At 45.2% G+C, this 20718-nt stretch overlaps 1 protein-coding gene across 1 annotated transcript in view; it reads left to right on the plus strand.

The window, feature by feature from the left end:
• Window positions 1-20718, plus strand: part of LOC125721931 (NACHT, LRR and PYD domains-containing protein 12-like) — a 263381-nt gene that overhangs the window by 177210 nt on the left and 65453 nt on the right. The gene's annotated exons all lie outside the window — the stretch shown is intronic.

Below are 20718 nucleotides of genomic sequence, written 5' to 3' on the forward strand. Positions count from 1 at the left end.
TTCGATACGCCATCAAGGCTGTTGGCAGTGCATCCACCCAGTTCATTTTCGTGGTGGCGCAAATCTTATTCAGCTTCTGCTTAAGTGTGCCATTCACTCTCTCCACCATGCCCTGCGACTGAGGGTGATACACACATCCCAACCTTTGTTTTATTCTCAGCTGTTGAAGAACTAGCTTAGTAACTTTCCCCACAAAGGCAGCTCCATTATCAGAGCTTATTTCAGTTGGTATCCCAAACCTCGGAATCACCTCTCTGATTAGGAATTTCACTGTCATCGCCCCCATGTCCTTGGACGGTATTGCCTCCACCCATCTGCTGAACCTGTCCACAATCACAAGCATATATCGCTTTCCATATGCTGTTTTTCCCATGTCCACATAGTCCATCACTAGGTGTCTGAACGGTTCTTCAGGCACTGGAATGTGCCCTACTGGGGCTATGATTGCTTTGTGTACATTGTTCTTAATGCACACCTCACATTCCGACAACCTTGCATCCACCATTGCTTGCATCTGTGGTGCCCAGAAACCTTGTCGTGTCATTTTCCGTAACACCTCCCCCCTTGCACAATGGTCAAGACCATGCGCATCCATTATCAAAATGTTCACCAGAGACAGAGGTGCGGCCAAAAGTCCCTCATGGTTGCGATACAGACCATTAGCATCCTTAGAGGCCCCCCTTTTTAGCCACACTGAGGCCTCATAGGGGCCCGCACGCTCCTGCAGGGCCACCAGATCAGAAACAGTAAGGTCCGGCTCTATAGTCACCATAGGCAAAAGATGAGCAGTCCTGACCTGCGCAGCCGCCCTGGCTGCTGCATCAGAGGCCGCATTGCCTCGAATAACAAAATCACGACCTTTGCGGTGGGCTTGACACTTATAATAGCCAAATGCTTAGGATGCATCATTGCATGTAGCAACTCCAAAATCTGATTATAATGCTGAATGGGGGAGCCGTCACTTTTGCGAAACCCCCTTTGCTTCCAGACTGCTCCAAAGAGATGGCATACACCGTGTGCGTATGCAGAGTCTGTGTAGATAGTAACCGTCTTATGTTGTCCTCGCCGGCACGCTGGAGTCAAAGCCTTTAGCTCCGCTAATTGATCGGAATACGGTTGTGCCGCTGGCTCTGAAACGAGAGTGTGAAAATCATCACCCTGAGGCTGAACTACAGCAAACCCAGCCTTTAAGGCATCCCCATCTCTCCAACATGAGCCGTCCACAAACAACACCATCTCGCTATTTTCAATGGGAGAACTCTCCAAGTCTGGTCTCAGTTTAGTGTAAACCAAAGACTCTGCCACACACTCATGTGGCTGCCCCTCATCCTCCAGGGGAATGCTGTCTGCAGGGTTTACTGTAGTGCAGCGCTTTATTGTCACAACCGGGTAAATGAGAAATGCAAAGTACGCTAGCTGCCTTGCTGAGGTCAACACAAATTTGTCTTTGTCAATAAGGTCCACCACCTTATGTGAAGTATAAATTGTCACTGGATAACCCATTGTGATGGCAGTGGCCTTTTCATAGCCTAAATAGGCAGCCACCACTGCCTGTAAACAGGGTGGGTATCCCTGAGCCACATTGTCCAGCTTCATACTATAGTATGCCAATGGCTGCTTCCGTCTGCCAGGACACAAGTCCTGAGTGAGCAGGGCTGTCCCAAAGCCGTCCTTCCTGTTCCCGACATACAGATAAAACGGCTTGGTGTAGACTGGGAGGCCCAGAGCAGGTGCATTCTGGTGCTTCTGCTTGATAGATTCAAATGCTACTGAGGCCTCATTTGTCCAAATTAAGGAGGCCTTCAAATTAGTGTGGCCCTCCTCCTTTATCAGTGCCCGCAACGGTGCCACCTTCACAGCGTAGTCCTCAATCCAGTCCATGCTGAATCCTGTCATCCCTAAAATAGTCAGCATCTGTGACACAGTCATGGGTTTCGGAGCCTTAGTGATCCCCTTTAGCTGTTCTGCTGCTATAGCTTTCCTCCCATGGCTGATCTCACGCCCCAAGTACGTAACCTGCTCTTGGCAGTACTGTAGCTTGGCCTTGGACACCTTATGCCCCCCTTCCGCCAAGACCTTCAGCGAGTCCTGGTGGCAGTCTGCCAGTGTTTCAGCACACAACAATAGATCATCCACACACTGTATCACTGTACTTTTTAAATTCAGTCCATCTAAGTCTGCCTTAAGCACCTGATTAAAAACATGCGGCGAATGCTTAAATCCCTGTGGCATCCTGTGTAGGTATACTGCTGACCCCTGTAGGTGAAAGCAAACAGAAACTGTGACTGTTCTGCAAGGGGCACACTGAAAAACACTGAACACAAATCCATAACTGTAAACCATTTTGCATTGGGGGGCACATTTGTCAACAGTGTGTGTGGATTGGGAACTTCTCCTGTCTGATCCTCCACTACCTCATTTACTGCACACAAATCATGTACCAGCCTCCACTTTTCACCTCCTGCCGTTGGCACAGGCAAGAGGGGGGTGTTGCAGCAGCTAATGGTAGGCACCAACACCCCTGCATCCAGTAATCCCTCTATCGTTTCCCTTATACCTTCCTCGGCCTCAGGTTTCAAGGGGTACTGGTTTTTCCAGGGTGGCGTGCACCCTGGTTTAAGATAAATTTCCACTGGGCTAGCTGAACTTACTAGGCCTACATCTGTATCGTGAGCAGTCCACACCTCCTCAGGCACTTCTCTTTCCATTTCCTGCCAACATTCCTCTGTACTTTCTTTTGCATCACACTGTACTCCTATCATGCTCCACAGCCACAAATCTCTGTTTTCTAACTTCAAATCACCTACAACCTTTGCACTCCACTGAATCCTTAACATCTTCTCTCCTGCCACTGCCTGCACGCCTTCACGCACCGTCGGCATCCAAACCACCTGCTTTGCTCGCTGCATCATTTCTCCCAGATCCAGCATGGACTGATTAAAAGCCACCGCTATGTGGGGCTCCGTGTCTGGTATGTTGTACCATTCTCCCACTATTCCCGTCTTCCGTATCGGAATGGCTACTCCCTCAGGGCCCAATATTATCCCGTCTGTTATCATGCACATCCTTTCTTTCTCCCGGCCAGGTAGAGACTCTATCAGCTGATCCCACTCACCCTTTACTTCAGGATCACAGAATTTTCCCCATCGCAACAAACAAATATGTTTGTCCTGTGTCCAATTTAACCTATTGCTATATTGTTCCTGTATAAATGGACCCCACTGTTCTAAATTTTCCCAAATTTTTCCAGTAACATCTTCAATCCCATATAAACTATACTGCCCTTTATGGAACAACAAATTTCGTCGTGTAAGGCTGTACTGTCCACTGAGCACCTCTACACCCCCCTCTGTACATTTTATGCCTATCTGCAGCTGACACAAAGCATCTCTGCCTAACAAATTCACTGGGGTGTGCTCTGATATTAGTATGGGCATATTTACATTTTTGTCCCCTATCTTAATCTCCACTGGAGCAGATTTAGGAATATGCTGCACTTGTCCCGAGAATCCTATGGTCCTGACCTTCTCAGCGGACCGGGGGATATGACTGGCATCTTTTAGTCCTACACAAGTGTAGGTGGCTCCAGTGTCTATCATCATTGGAATTACTTGCCATTTATTTGAACCTGCAGCATCGGCTCAGCCTCAGACCCCTTACTCAACATTGGCATCTGAGATCCCCCTTTAGGATTCTCTGGGCACCCCTAGAATAAACGTCTCTGGGCCCACGGGTTGATCGGACCCCGTGATCTGTTATTCTGCAACTGCGGATTGCCACCCCTGCCTCTATTTGGCATTGGACCTACAGAGCCTCCTGGGTTAACCGGGCCTATAGGGCGTCTCGGGCTCACCCCCTGAAAGGGTGGATTTGGGCAGACTCTAGAGGTGTGTCCGGGCTGGTTACAGTTCCAGCACACCAGCTGAAGTGGTCTGTTCCCCAGTCTTCCCATAGACTGGGATTGTCTAATTTGTGGGAAATCAGGTGCTTTCTGATCACCCCCCCACCTATCATATCTATTCTCTCTATTCCAATCAGGGACCGAAGGCCAATTAGTGTTCTGAGGGGCCCCAGTGACAGGAGACTGTCGGCTGTCCACAGGCTGCCCCCGGGGGCTGGGGTCCGGAGAGACCACTGGTGCCTGGACTTTTTAGCGATCAGCTCCTCCAGCTGCATCTGATTCAGTTTCTTTGTCAGCTCTCTCTCACGCTCTTTAGCAGAGTCCTCCTCCTCTCTGTACATGTCAATAGCGTGAATCCGCTGCTCACGGTACTGCTCCTCAGGCATAGTAATAAGTCCCACAACTTGCCTTAGCCTGCTTCTCACTGGCTTAGGGAGCGCGTCCTGCAGTGCCCTCCGGTACAGACCTCTGAATGCCGGATTCTGCAGGTCCTGCTCTGTCTCAGTGCGCCACCGCTTTTCTTGAGCTTGCAGATAGGCAGCTGGGCTCTCCCCCTCCTTTATGGGCTCCACCTTCATTTCAACCACACTCAGCCGTGGAGGAAACATTAATCGCAGCTGGTGCCAGAGGTTAGCGCGGTAACCGTCAAAGGGACATGCATCATTCACAGGAGTCCCTGTCGCCGCTGCCAGGCCACTGCTTCGCAGCAGTCTCTCCATTGCGTCCACCCCCAAAGCGCGAGCCATAACCACCTTTATGTCACCTATCGCCAGGAGCCGACCTATAGTTTCCTCCTCTAATGCTTTTATCCACTTTCCGGCCCCTTCTGCCAGAACTGGGAGTCTGAGAAGCAGGCCCTCCAGATCCTGTCCTGCCCACGGCACATACTGTGTCTGTGCTCCTTTCACCATTAACGGAAGCATCGGAGTGTACCTGGTGGGGGGCCTTACAGCCCTCCTGCTTCTCACTACTCTATCCTCTACTCCTTCCTCACTTTCTGTTTCTGTCTCCTTCTCCTGAAACTGACTCCATCCTTTAGATGGAGGGTTAGGGGTGTCCAGCAGGTGCATCAGCCCTTCTGCATCACTACCACTTACTCCGTACCCCACCTTTTTAGCACTTCCCTTTTTCTCAGACCCACATAGCTGACCTTCTGTTATTAGCTCACTCCCTCGCAGTCCTTCCTCCACGGCCTGCCACAGCAATGCACTCACTTCCCTGTATCCATCTAAACAACCTGCCGTTCCTTTCTGCTCCCTGCCTGCTTCATCCTTCTGTGTCACCTCACCTTTGAATTCTACCTTCCCCTCTATTACTGGAAACTGACCCTTGTATGAAGGAGGTGGGGCTTCCACTAACGGGTACTGACTTTGATAAGATGGTGGCCATATTTCTTCCTGCCTCGTCTCTTCTTTCTCACTTACTGCCTTTCTCATTGCTTTCTGGTCCCTTCTCCAGGTCTCTCCCTTTACTTTAAACAACCTCAGAACCTCCAGTTCCTTACGCCTTTTCTTTTTACGCCTTTCTGTGTTCTTATTAGCCTTATGATACTTTATCAGAGTCTCCATCTCCTCACACACTGCTACATCCCATGTGCCCCCTTTAGGCCACTTAGTTACCAGAGCCTTTGTTCTATTCTCCCACTTTTTAGACATCTTTTCTATCTTTGTTTTAAGCAGGGGGGGCTCCCTCCCCAGCTGCTGTACTGGTGTGTCTGCTGCCTTTACTGGGCCCTTCATTTTACTGTTTTCCTCCACTCTACTGTCACTTGGGCTGTTTTCCTGTCTGATATAAAAATGAACAAATTTCCTCACAGCCAACCTGTGTTCTATTGTTTTCCTTTCTTTTCCTTAATAAGAATTCTCTCCCTGACTGAACCTACTTCACCTTGAAGTGTCGCTGCCTCTAAATTATTTTCTACTTACTCCTAACGTTGCACCCAATTATCTATGGGCACATATACCAAAGCCTCCCTTCTCTCTTTTTTATCGGCCTGATTTATGTTTGTCTGTCCACCGTGCACACGAGCCTCCTCACGCTTTCTCTGTTAATTCCCTAATTCCATGGAAAGTCACAAAACCCCTTGTCTGTGACCTGTTGTTCTCTCACAAAGATGTGCTTTAATACCCTTTATCTCTAAACTTAGTCTCTATAGTCCATAGAATCTTCTAATCACATTTTATTCAAAAACATTATTTTATGATTTGTCAAAATTCTAAACTCACCTACCTGCACTTCCACTACTATAAATGATTTTCTATAGAAATGCACAAATGCTCTATCCAGTTCCCCTGCTAGATTGATCCCTTTTTAATTTTAGTGTTTTTACCTCTGGGGTACTTATTTCTGCTTTATGCACCTTAACACTCAACTTATCCATCAAAAATATATGTGCTTTTCCTCTGGTTCAACCCAAAATTGCATACAGTATATGACCATTTTCCCCACTTCTACATAACAAAACCAGTCTGATCCAGCAGACCTTTAAAATCCCCACAACTTCTAATGCTTAGGCTCTCTCTGGCCTTATTACTTTACCAATATTTTTAATTGCAACACAACATAACCTTTGCTTAAAACAATTCCTTTGCAACTTAGCAATATCTTTGCATCATGACATAACAGCACTTTTCCCCACAACTTAAAACACACGGGCCCCTCCCTTAGGGCCACCCAACCTTTACTTTATCAGAACAGGGAGACCCCCCCCTCTTAGGGCGATGTCTCTGACTCACACTAATCCAAGAACCTGCAGCACAAACACTGGCCCTCTCTCAGGGCAGTACCTTTAAATCACTATTAAACCTTCAAGGCCTCTACGCCTCGCAACAGTATATCAAGCCCTCAGGGTCAACTTTCCCCTCCTTCAAGGCGCTTATCTCTGAGGGAATATCCACACGTGACCCTTCCTTTAGGGATTTCTCTCACATCACACACACACACTGGGCCCACTGGACACTGCACAAACAGCTCTCTTATCTTTAGTTCTTTTAATCGGCGAGTGCCCTTACCGGGAGGCCCTGCCTGGCGGCGTATGTCCCCGAGACACCCCCGTCTCCGTCTCCCTATTCTCCCTGATCCGTCTCCGTTCAATCAAGAAGGTGCTTCAAGCCTTAGAGCCTCAGTTTTCCCATTTACTGTAAGTGCAAAGCCGTGTCTCCTATTCTGTGTTCTGAGTGCAATATGTTTAGCTATTCTTCTCCAGTCATTAGCGGGACTTATACTGTACATGTGAGAAGTGTCAGTTAGTCGCTAGGCTGACGGAGAAGATTGTAGTGTTAGAGGGACGTATCCGGACGTTACATAACATCCAGGAGAATGAGAGTTTTATCGATTCAGTGTTAGCGGCTCCGGATATGTCTGCGATAGCTGGTCAGTCTCCCCCTGCTCTGGCAACAGGGCCTTCGCTGCAAGGCGAGTGGGTGACGACCCGGCGGCATAGTCGTAAATCCAAACCGAACTCACACCGGTGCCATTCGCCTATTCGCGTTTCTAACAGGTTCTCCCCACTCAGTGAAACTCCCGCTGAGACGCCTGTTGAAAGTGCTCTAGTAATTGGTGATTCTATTCTAAGAAACATGAGAGTAGCGACTCCAGCGACCATAGTAAATTGTCTCCCTGGTGCCAGAGCGACCGACATCTCGGCAAAGTTAAAAGTCCTGGCTAAAAGTAAAAGTAAATACTCTCAGATTGTTATCCACGTCGGCACTAATGATGTCCGATTGAGGCAATCGGAGATCACTAAGGCAAATTTTAAAGATGTGTGCAGCCTTCCGAAGAAGATGTGTGTGTCAGTAACGCGCTCTGGCCCCATCCCTGCTAGACGTGGCGATGAAATGTACAGCAGATTATCGTCACTACATCGCTGGCTGTCGGAATGGTGCCCGATACATGGTGTAGGTTATATAGACAACTGGAGGATGTTCTGGGGTAGGCCTGGGCTTTTGAAGAGGGATGGTATTCACCCCTCGCGGGCTGGTGCCGACCTCCTGTCTAAAAGCATAGCTCATAGTCTCCAGGCAGATCGCTGACTAGCCAGAGCCAAGTCCAGGCGTCAGGCAACCCGGCATAACCGACCGCCTGCTAGTCGCTTAGAGTCGTCACCTAGGGTTCATTTTATTGGTGTCTGTTCCCTGTGTCTTTAATCATGGAAGATTATTCCACCGTAGAGTGTGCCATAATAACGTAATAAAAATCACAATGAATCCATTACTAGAAAACAGTTGGACTTCAGAATATAAGATTACTGGTGTCACGATCGCTGGGTAAACGGGTGATCGCACGGACAGGCAGACAGGCAAGGAGGAAGCAGGTAGCCGTAAGTCGGGGTAAACGGGGTTTATTCGGGGAATTAGGCTACGAGCAGAACAGAACATCGACGAACATCAATGACGGACCAAGAACTAAGGCAAGACACGGACTGAAATAGACAGGACTGGGCGAAAATAATCAGCCACAGCTGGGCTAGATCGGGGAAGCACACGTGGATAATCAGGGGGCGTGGCACACACGAGGATAATCAGGGGGCGTGGCACACACGAGGATAATCAGGGGGCGTGGCACACACGAGGATAATCAGGGGGCGTGGCACACACGAGGATCGTACGAGCTAGGCATGGCAACTGGCTCCTAAAGCACTATTAATAAATGAAATAATTACTGATTTTAGTCTTGGTGCCCTGTGCCTTACTGAGACCTGGCTTAAACCGGATGAATTCATGGCACTAAATGAATCTACTCCAGCGGAATACAGTTATAAGCATAACCCGCGACCAAATCGCAAAGGTGGTGGTGTTGCTGCAATTTTTCAGTCCAACTTAGGAGTGTCTGAGAAATGTGGTGTGAGTTTCAGCACATTTGAAACTCTTGTTCTTAGCCTTGCTGGCTCATCTCTTTGTAGTTCGTCACCCCAAATCACCATGGTTATTGTGTATAGACCGCCTGGGCCGTACAGTGATTTTCTTAAGGAGTTTGCTGATTTTTTAACAAACCTGGTGGTCAGTACTGATAAAGCCGTTATTGTGGGTGATTTTAACATTCATATGGAGAAAGATAGTGATCCTTTAACAACAACGTTTTCTGCTATCCTAGACTCTGTAGGTGTTTGTCAGAATGTAGTCGGCCTTCTCATGCCTGTAACCACACCCTGGATTTGATTCTTAGCCATGGTGTCCTGGTGGATCACATATCTATTATACCTCAGAATCCTCTGCTGTCAGATCATTACTTGTTAACATTTGAAATCCAGTATAGCCTCCTGTTGACCACCACTCCAAAGTATAGAATCAGACGTTCTATTAACGGACTAACTACAACAACATTTATGAAACAACTTCCACAGTCCTTCAGCCTTACATCTGAAGCCCCGTGTGAAAATGAACTTGAACGGGTAACTGTGCACATGGAGAAATCGCTTCGCAGCACCTAGATCTTGTAGCTCCACTGAAGAAGATAAAGCATAGAGATAAGAAACCTGTCCCCTGGTGCTCTGATCATACATGTAACTTAAACAGGCTTCACGCAAGCTAGAGCGCAAATGGGGCTCAACTAAACTAGAAGTTTTCAGATCTACCTGGAAGGAGCCTCTCTAAGTACAGACAAGCACTAGTGACCAGTCTGTGTATCTCTCCAGATTAATAGACATGAACAAAACCAATCCTAAATTCCTATTTGGCTAGGATAACACACACTGAAAAAAAGAACTTTCTGGTGTAGTAAAATTTATTAAATTAACTGTTTAACTTCTACATTGTAAAATTAAGATTCAGTGGGATCTAGAATTTCTGAAGTAAAATTTTGAATATTTACACATTTTATTCACTTAGTAAGTGGACTGTATGCAAATAATAAGCTTTACTATATATTTTTTCGTACTGTTTACTTATTTAATTGTCACTGTAAATAAACACAGAAATACTAAGTAAATTGTAATTTAAAAATTAATATCGCATTTGAATTGGCATATGCGCACTTTTGACATCCAAATACGCATGCGTGGATTCATACGCAGTATGTGTTTTAGATACCCGCGTTTTCATCACAAATCTGAAGTTTGGCGTTCGAATCTGTTGGAAGAAGCAGCGTGCCTGGACTATCCCCTGCTTAAGTTATTACCGTTTATTTTAGAATAATAATTGTGCCCGTGTGCATTTTGATAGTCCGGTAATTTAGCTCGTGATGGTTTTAATATGTGCTGCTAAACATACCGTAATTGCTAGGCTGGTGTATGCCAACTATTAAACACAGTGCGGCCGTTCATGCTTTTGTTAAAACCAATCGGTGCAGCGAGTAGGTCTAACAGTTGGACATAACCTATGCATAAAGTCAATGTTTTAAAACCACGTCGTAGTGTAAAGATAGCAGTGCAGTCCATCCTGCCGTTATGAATGGCGTCATGAAAATAATTTTCTTTAAATATCCAGCGTGTGGGATTTAAGAGGATTTATCAGAAAACGAATCTAAATTTCATAATTAGAATATACCGTACTGTACAATAACTTGGAATTAAGAATCGTGTGTCTTTTTTAAGTTTAGAATGAGCCTTTCATATCCTCATAACGAGCGAGTCCTGTTACACAAAGTCCACCATGTTCCTACAGCAGTATAAAACAACTATTGATGGGTTTAAATGAAATGTCTAAGTAAAATTAATTTTGCTAACCTAATATGCCACCTAAAGCACAACTATTTACAGTATACAATTTTCTACTCAGTATTTACTTTATTTTGCTGCTTTTGATATTACATTTAACTTAATTGAGCAGTCAACCAAATGGAAAGCCCCTAATGCAAGTCAAATCAGTCACTTTTATTACTCAATAAGTGTTTTTTTTTTTTATAAATGTTATTAAAATAAAGCATATGGTTTTATCAACAGGAACCAGAACAGCACAGCAGCGGGTTGTTATTGTGTCAAGCCAGGATAGGCTGCAGGATAAGCCAGTGGTGTGTAATTTGATTTGTCCAACGTTCAACATTAGCTTCATTTAGGTACGTATGAATCTATATGTAGATTTGCAGAATATTGTATCGCTTATGTGTTTCCTTATTCTTAACTGCATAACATAGCATATAATTGTGGTTAAATGTTTTGTGGTTTTAATATCACAAATTGTTTTTCATTTACATGGTGGCCCTACTCATTGGACAGGACAGTTGAGGTCTAGAGAGGACAGGTTTCTACGCACGTGTCATCAGGGAAAACCAGTAGGCCTCATATTAAAATGATATGGCCATGCAAAAATAGCAATTTTAGGACATCAAAGTGTTTGGAGCTATTAAGGCATTATACATTGGAACATTTACATGCTGGTCAGGGCGGGCACTACCCTGTTTGTACACAGACTGTCCTTGTTCATTTAAAAGTTGGGGTGCACTTCGCACCCATTTGTCTAGAGATCATACACAGACTGAACAGACAGGGCAGATTGTTTCCTTTTCATGTCATGTATGTAATTCGTGTAGTTTTCACACAGAGGCGCAATATTTTGAACATCTTGGAGCTTATCTGAAAAAGTATGAAACTGTTCATTATGTTTTTAAAGATTGTGACTACAGTACTAATGTATATTCAACTTTTGCAGGGTTAAAAATCTTCCACCACATCCAAGTGGTGAAACTAATGACACACTGGAAATGGAGAGACAGGAGCTTCTTAACGAGGTAAAGAAGAACAACCCTAGGGTGATTCAACAAAAAATGGCCAAACATTCTCCTATCGAAGGCTTGAGTGTGTTGTGAGTGGTAGTCCAGGAGCCGATGACTGCAAAGAGAGATGGCCTGCTTTTTTTGTGAAGCTGAGGTAAATACATTTTTAAATCCTTAAAGTTGTGTAGGCCAGTTACAATTTTAGAATGATATATTATGAACTAGGGGTGGCATGGTGGTGCCTTTGGGATCTTGGTAGTTTGGATTCATAACGTCTGACAAAGCGGTTTCACTCTGGTTCACATATTCTAGAAAACAGGAAAGAAACACTCACGGTGTGTATTAATCGATGGATGGATTGATGACATAGTAGTGATGAGCTATTTTATAATTTAATGGTAGCATTGTTCTCAAAGCACCATAGGTTTTACTCACTAATTAGTTACATCAAACATGAAATCAATTTAGAAAATACTTCATGACTGTTTAATTCTGTGCATTTAGAATTTGTAAATATCATGGAAAATTAGCATCATTTGAGTTAGCTACAGGGGTGGCATGATGGTGCAGTGGTTAGCACTGTTGCCTCACACCTCTGGGACCCGGGTTCGAATCTCCGTGTGTGGAGTTTGCATGTTCTCCCCATGTCATCGTGGGGTTTGTGTGAGTGTGCCCTGTGATGCGCTGGCCCCCCATCCTGGGTTGTTCCCAGCCTCGTGCCCATTGCTTCCGGGATAGGCTCCGGACCCCCCGCGACCCAATAGGAAAGGTGGTTTGGGAAATGGATGGATGGATAAAGCCGGACAGGCCTGCAGTAGTTGCTGAGGATGTTCACATCTCCTCCTTTCAGAGTTACTAGTCAGGGAGGGCTTTCCCTAAGGCAATCAGTCTTACGTAGTGAATAATGAATAAAATAATGAACAATGTAAGTAAAGAATGAGTGTGGTCTATGTGCGTTTCCCAAAAGCCTTCATTATTCCAGAATTAACAGACAAACTTTAAGTAGGACTTTGTTCGCTCTTCCCAGCCTCCACGTGAGAAAAGCACAAACTGTCAATAAGAGTAAAATCGATTCCAAGTATGTAAAGAGCAAAATGCGAGTCAAATCATTGCTACATGATGCATGTAAACATGAACAATATAACATACAATCCAAATCTAAACTTGTGAAAACGCACAGACGGGATAACAAATTAAATTATCAGTTGCAAATATAGCCATAGGCTGAAAACGTGATGGGGCTCTTTTGTACAAAGAAACCATGGACAGCAGCCAGAGAAAGAGGAAACATCAGCTCTGCAAGGCGGCGATACAACTAATGGAGGAGGTGGGGGAACAATGGAGGGAAATCGCTGCCAGGATGAAAGGCTACTGTGGCCAGCAGTGATCTGGGACTGAAGTCTGCAGGAAATGGCAGGACTTCTCCAGCCTCGCAAAGTGATAACTGGGGATAAATGGGGATTGGGGATCATGCTGACTGGGCAGGGGGTCAGGAGCTGCGTCACACACACAGGACAACACAGAGGGAGCTGCAAGCACTCGGGAAAGAAAAGGCTCATTTTTCATAGAGACAATTCCTCACTACGGCTTGTGGGGACTGAGCGTCTTCATATACAGTCGGAGGAAGAGGGACCCGGTCACAGCGATGGCTGGCAGCTCTTAGCCTTCCAGACGCGTCGATTGATACACAGGGTTGTTGTTGTGCCAGGGAATGCAGTTGATTGCAGTTCTGCCTTTGCAGTACAAGGTGAATTTGATCATTGAAATCATTCATTGTATTCATATTGCCAACAGGTATGGAATGTACTGAGAGACCTTTTGAGTTGGGTGAATGTTAAGTGGGACAAAGGTAAACTGGGACACTCATATGTCTGATACTCTGTATGGGTCTTATATCAGCAGCACTGTTACATTGCCCAAAAAAGGGCATCATTGTGTTTTGGCCAAACTCTGTGTCTCTGTGACACGACAGCAGGCAAAAATTCAAAGGAGGAGGTAGAAAATAAGGAGTGGGTGGGAGCACTGGTTACTCTACCAGCATTACCCACTGATCTAATACCAACCGCCTCCTGTTTGCATTCCTCACGGTTGGTTCTGTGCTCGACCGTGGGCATCTTGCGGTTTCTATGACGTCACACCATTTGATCTTGACGTCAGTCCAGGGTCTCATCCTCTCTTCCTCTGGCAGGACTGGGGATGAGAGAGTCCAGTTGTTTGATGCAGTGGGTTGCTCTCACTGGATGGTCTAATTTAGAAGTTGATCATTTATGTCTGTTATTACAGTCAGTGATGCTAAAAGGTGAGCTTCAGTGAACAGTGTGTGGCAGCTGCAGGAACAGAGGCACTGTTAGAGCCTGTTGTCTCTCTCAAACACACATGAAGCAAGAGCCATGTTTGAAAAGATGACGTGCAGGGGCAGAGAAGCTATAGAGCGCAAAGATTCATGCTTTATATGCAGTATGTCCACATGCATAGCACAAGCCCTTAGACTCTGTAACTTTAGCTTTTCACATGCAGAAATCACTGCTCTTTGCACATGTCTGCTCTCAATTGACTGTTCATTGTATGTAAATAGTTGTTTAGTGTTGACATCATAAATTGTTCACAGAACCAAAGACTTGAGATCAGATGTGAAGCTGTTATCTGTAGCATCATCATGTACCTTGGGGAGGAGCTTCTTGAAGATTGCCTGGTAAATCATAATTTAATTGTTTTATGATACAATTTCAAAACTTAATGTATTATAAATAAAGCAAGTCACTTTTTAAATAAGAAAGGAAAGAAGATGAGGGGATGGAGGTATTCTGCTCAACCAAATAAGACAATGGAAAAGCCAACAAAATATATCATCTGGAAGAACAAACTAGAGAGATTTGTCAATGATTGACAAGCATAATGACAAAAATAAACCTGCTCGAGGGTTACAAGGTCATAGGGTTTTCTGCCACTGTAAAGTATGGAGCCTTTGACTGCTCACAGCAGAGGCTGAGAGAAATATTAAAGCAGCTGTCACTCAGAGGATACTGTGGAGTGCAGACATCTTGCAACAAATGTTTTATTAATGCTGACTCAATTTAATTTAAGCTGATCTTTGTTAAATGACCAGGAGGACAGTCGCAATGATGCCACTCAACACGTCCTCAAGATCCTGGTCGTCCATGGTGCTGATGGAGAGGAGCCAGTGGATGTGTCCATCCTTCTTAAAGGCCAGGAGATGATGTCTGGATGTGGCAGTACTGCGAAAGCCTGCCTGCTGCTTATGGGGCTCATTTATGGCCTCAACCTTGCATCCCCCCCAAAACTGCGCTACACTTTTAGAAGTTAAATATCTAATTGTTGGCTTTGAAAACTATTTTCCTGTTTGTAAGATGGTTTAAATGTTAAATTGCAGGAATGTCTAAATGTTGTACTTGTACTGTACGAGGTAACAGAGTTTTAAGGTTTTAATTCTGGCTGTTGACATTTTGTGTAAAATAAGGGTTTTAGTCCTGAGAGAAATTTAAGAAGTTTTTTTAATTGTTACATGCTTAATTTCTCTGTGTGTCTGTGTGTGTGAGTGTGACGTACTGTGTGTTGAAAATTAGTGGTTTGAATGTTGCGATTGCTTTGTCAGAGAGATGTTTTATTTGTTTAAAATAAGACTAGTGCTCCCCAGGGATATATGAGCTGTTTTTATGAAGTGTTGAAATGCTTTTTTACATTGTTAATACATGTGTGTGACAGAGAGAGTGAGAGTGTGGTTGTATGTTTTAGTTTGAAATGTTTTACACTGATTTGTGATAACTGTATTGATGATGTTTGACAATAAACTGTAACTGTAATGCATTTTAGTTGTGTGGTCTGATATAAAATTGTGTTCAATGCAGAGAAAAAAAAATCATTAATTTGGTAACATTTATCAGGACAGAATTTGTAAGATTTTCATAATTATATTGAGTAATTTAACTTAATACAATTAAGTAACTGAAAGAGTCCAACAGTGAAAACATCCATCCATCCATTTTCCAAACCGCTTATCCTATTGGGTCGCGGGGGGTCCGGAGCCTATCCCGGAAGCAATGGGCACGAGGCAGGGAACAACCCAGGATGGGGGGCCAGCCCATCGCAGGGCACACTCACACATCATTCACTCACACATGCACACCTATGGGCAATTTAGCGACTCCAATTAGCCTCAGCATGTTTTTGGATTGTGGGGGGAAACCGGAGGACCTGGTGGAAACCCCACGACGACATGGGGAGAACATGCAAACTCCACACACGTGACCCAGGTGGAGACTCGAACCCGGGTCCCAGAGGTGTGAGGCAACAGTGCTAACCACTGCACCACCATGCCGCCCCCAGTGAAAACATAATAAAAAATATTTATTTATATCATAACAGTAAGTAATATTTATTATATTAGTTTAAGTAAGATTTACTTACTATTTTCATAGTAATATTCTTCTCCATAAACTGACTTTACTTGATTTTTTAATTGATTTTACTTAATTAATTAAATTAATAAAAACTTGCCACTTAAGTATAATTATGTAACATTTATTTATTTTCATAAATGTTATGTTCAGTACTAAGTAAATTTACATTGATACTGGCATGTGAGTTGTACTTCATTTTACAGCAGTAAAATCTACTTAGAAGTGCTAGTGCAAATTGTTACGAGGATTTTATTAAGTAAATCCTACAAGTCATTTTTTTCAGTGCAAGGACTCCAAAAAGGGTGGGTATTCTGAACTGCTGTTTGGCACATAAGCGCAAACAACAGTCAGGACCCGTCCCCCCACCCGAAGGTGAAGGGAGGCTACCCTCTCGTCCACTGCGGTAAACCTCAATGTACAGGCGCCCAGCCAGGGGGCAATAAGTATGCCCACGCCCGCTCGGCGCCTCTCCCCGTGGGCAACTCCAGAGTGGAAAAGGGTCCAACCCCCCTCAAGGAGACTGGTTCCAGAGCAAAAGCCGTGCGTCGAGGTGAGTCCGACTAGCCGGAACTTTACAACCTCGCGCACCAGCTCAGGCTCCTTCCCCATCAGAGAGGGACATTCCATGTCCCTAGAGCCAGCTTCTGCAGCCGAGGATCGGACCGCCAAGGTCCCTGCCTTTGGCCGCCGCCCAGATCACTTCGCACCCGACCCCAATGGCCCCTCCCATGGGTGGATAATTATATAATTATTATATAATTATCAATTATATATTTAATATTAGTTATGTTCATATTTATTTTAGCTATTATAGTCTCATACTTTAGCCAACAATGCAGTAGATGTTACACATAGATTATGAGTTTAATTAGAAATGTCAGTCTTAGCTAACTTTAGTCAAATGAAGCCTTAAGAAAAATATGGATTTTATAATGTTAGTAGTCCTCAGTTTCAGTAAATCAACAGAGTGTTTATGGGCAGGAGGAAGGCCTAAGAGGCAGAGACCCGGTCTGACCTCCAGTCTGAAGGCCTAAGAGGCGGAGACCCGGCCTGACCTCCAGTCTGAAGGCCTAAGAGGCGGAGACCCGGCCTGACCTCCAGTCTGAGGGCCTAAGAGGCGGAGACCCGGCCTGACCTCCAGTCTGAAGGCCTAAGAGGCGGAGTCCCGGCCTGACCTCCAGTCTGAGGGCCTAAGAGGCGGAGACCCGGCCTGACCTCCAGTCTGAGGGCCTAAGAGGCGGAGACCCGGCCTGACCTCCAGTCTGAGGGCCTAAGAGGCGGAGACGCGGCCTGACCTCCAGTCGGAGGGCCTAAGAGTCGGAGACGCGGCCTGACCTACAGTCTGAGGGCCTAAGAGGCGGAGGCCCGGCCTGACCTCCAGTCTGAGGGCCTAAGAGGCGGAGGCCCGGCCTGACCTCCAGTCTGAGGGCCTAAGAGGCGGAGACGCGGCCTGACCTCCAGTCTGAGGGCCTAAGAGGCGGAGACGCGGCCTGACCTCCAGTCTGAGGGCCTAAGAGGCGGAGACCCGGCCTGACCTCCAGTCTGAGGGCCTAAGAGGCGGAGACCCGGCCTGACCTCCAGTCTGAGGGCCTAAGAGGCGGAGACCCGGCCTGACCTCCAGTCTGAGGGCCTAAGAGGCGGAGACCCGGCCTGACCTCCAGTCTGAGGGCCTAAGAGGCGGAGACGCGTTCTGACCTCCAGTCTGAGGGCCTAAGAGGCGGAGACGCGGTCTGACCTCCAGTCTGAGGGCCTAAGAGGCGGAGACCCGGTCTGACCTCCAGTTTGAAGCAGAGGTGTCTGGGCAAAGGCCACCGAGGTGAAAAAGGTGTCAGTTTCTTCACATCATTATTACTTTTCCCGTTAACACCCTGTTTAAAATCTTGTTTTCCATTAAACTTCACTGAATTGAATTGGTACAGGTAGAGGTTTGCCTTTTATTTTACACAACGTTCCATTCAATGTTGATGAGTTGTATCGATTCATCAAAACAGGAAGGATGTCAAGCTTGGTTCCCTCGGGGGTCTGGAGCTCTCATCCATGGGTTCAGAAGAGGACTGTTCCCCGCCACCCAAAACAAACCTTCCTCCTACACCTACCATGTTGTCACAGTCACCCCTCACCCCAATTTACCCCCTGCCCCCATCACCAGGTTACCAGCAGCAGAACCCCCAGCATCACACGGGCCCCTTACAGACATGCTAGAGAGCTGGGAGCCAGGAGATGATATTCCATGTGAGTGTGTCCTTTAGCTTTCTGACTGACTGTGTATGTATGGATACATTTCATGGAACATTTGCTATCATGCATTTAACACTGTATACTCTTGTAGCACTGGCACATTACCAGAACTTCAGCTGGGCTCCTCAGCAGTCATCAGAACCAGGGAAGGCCAATACTAATTTCCACTCAGCTACCTTACTGGTATTTTTCCAAAGTAGACAAACTTGGTCTCCCAGATAGCTTTCCATCATGTACTATAGATGTTTTCATGCTGCATGTTGCCAAGCCTTTAGCTTCTGTCATCTTGGCCAGATTTTTTGTTACCCCCCCCCCCCGTTTTACATACCCACTGGCCAGGGGACACATGGCTTAAGCATGTATTCAATACACTAAATGGATTTTACTTGCCTAGACATTGCTGGGTTCACTGTACTTTAAGATGACTGCTATCGTAGGGCATTCTGCTGTGTCTATGCGTTTCATTTTAATATATTAAACTTCTTTTTCATAGCATTGCTTAGGGAAGTCCTTACAAAACCTGAGATGGTGCTTGACCAACAAAAGACCATTATTGGTCTTCTGTAACTTTGTGAGGCTAAGTTGTTGAACCTAGGCATTGACGAAGGTCTGCTGCCCCTGCAAGAGCAGATGATGCAGCAGGATCCAGAACTTCAGCTAAACATGGTGAGCATTTCTTGGGGTTTTTTTATATAAGAAACTAACTGCACTCTTGCTGACAGAGCTTCTGAAACTGGAAGTGATAGGCTTTTATTTTTTCTGAAAATAATATACGCAAATCCAAAACATGCGATATGACAATTTTGGGAGAATGATGATTTAATCTGTAGTACAGAGGAGAAGATGGGAGATGTGTAGGGCAGGGTTACTACAGGAGCTGCTTTGAGTATAATGTGTGGTACAAATGAGAAGGTGGGAGATGTGTAGGGCAGGGTTACTGCAGGAGCTTTGAGTAGCACTGACAGTCTGTAAATTTAAGGGTCATTCCATGTAAGACCAACAGAGGCCTCCTACTGACCATCTTGGATGTGCTTCATACTTGATGTAAATACTGCCATTGTGTCCAACCACTACTGTGAAAAATGTGTGGAGGCTTTAAAAATGGAGTAATTGCCCTAATAAATAAGTGTTGCTTACAAAAAAATTTCAAAGTTCCATAAGTCATTACCTTTGAATTGTTTATGCTACTTACAGAAACCAAAATGTTTGCACATTAGTTGCTGGCAACAGTAACATTATTTACGTAAAGTATAAAGCAAACCCGATATGGCCAGTTGGGAAAATTTGGTAAAATATGTTAGATTCCATGGAATCACACTTAAGTCAGGCGTCCCACCTGCCTCTGGCCCCAAGAATAGGATTGAATATGGCTGATCAGTTCAGGTTCCAATCTTACTTGTAGATTCCAGATCTTATTGATTCACAGTTTTGATTCTAAAATGTTAAAAAATGGCGAATGTTTAGATGATAAACTGACTTTCAGTTAAGGTACCACTTTTAATGATGAGACACACACATCACTTTAAATTAACACTAAAGAATGACTAATGAGTCGCCACAGGGGCTTTTATTTTGAAACCCTGCAGGTGCCATTGGGAGCCCTGCAGCCCTGAGAAAATGGCCAAGCCACCAGTCCCCTCTTCTTGTGCCATAGGCTCCACTTTTGCATAGCTTGTGTATATGCAATATAACTTTACTGTTTTATTATTTTTTTCATGGGTTCCTGGTACTTACCATATTGTCTTCAGTTTTAATTTGTAACAGAGTTTCGGGTCCCAACCCTGCCCATGACCAGAGAGAAACACTTTGCTCACAGGAGCGATAAGCCAGGCTCACTGGCATGGCAGTCACAGTGCATAGCAGTATTAATGCTACTTTTGTCACACAGTTGATGATAAATAATTGAATCCATTGTATTTTCCTTTCAAATCTGTGTCAGGTAAACTTTTTGGGGCTTATTGGTGGGGCTGATGTGCGTGACTGCACTTGGCGTTATTAAAGAAGGCGCTATGAAACACGCTGGCAAAGAAGCTCAACTAGAGGGGGGTTAATGGAAAGACTTCTTTGGCCACCCTTCACCTGAGAGAGGTCGTGATTGGTGAGTATATTTGTCTGGACATACAGTACAGAAGGTCTCTCTCAGATGACATGTTTAACTGATGCTTAAGACCTCCATAATGACCTTACAGTGCGTATTCATTAATACCTGGCTGCAGTTCGGAGAATCCCCTTCACTGCCAGTGCAGCAGAAGCAGATACTGAGGCATCAATAACGCAGTGGATGCAGCTGGCAGCTGACTGAGAAGGTGAACAGAATGCCTGTTTTTTTCCCTTATGGGGACCAGTTACCTGAAAACTCAATGTAATTAAAAGGATGTCATAGTTAGCATTAGCATTTTTCCCATGGAAATGAATGAGCGGATCCCCATAAAGATACTGTAAAGTTCCCGTTATGGGAATAAGGAGGCAAGTGGCCGAAAACTAACTTTATTTGGCTGCTGTGGACTGTTGGAA

This window comes from Brienomyrus brachyistius, unplaced genomic scaffold (genome assembly GCF_023856365.1).
Source record: "Brienomyrus brachyistius isolate T26 unplaced genomic scaffold, BBRACH_0.4 scaffold36, whole genome shotgun sequence".
Classification (NCBI taxonomy): domain Eukaryota; kingdom Metazoa; phylum Chordata; class Actinopteri; order Osteoglossiformes; family Mormyridae; genus Brienomyrus; species Brienomyrus brachyistius.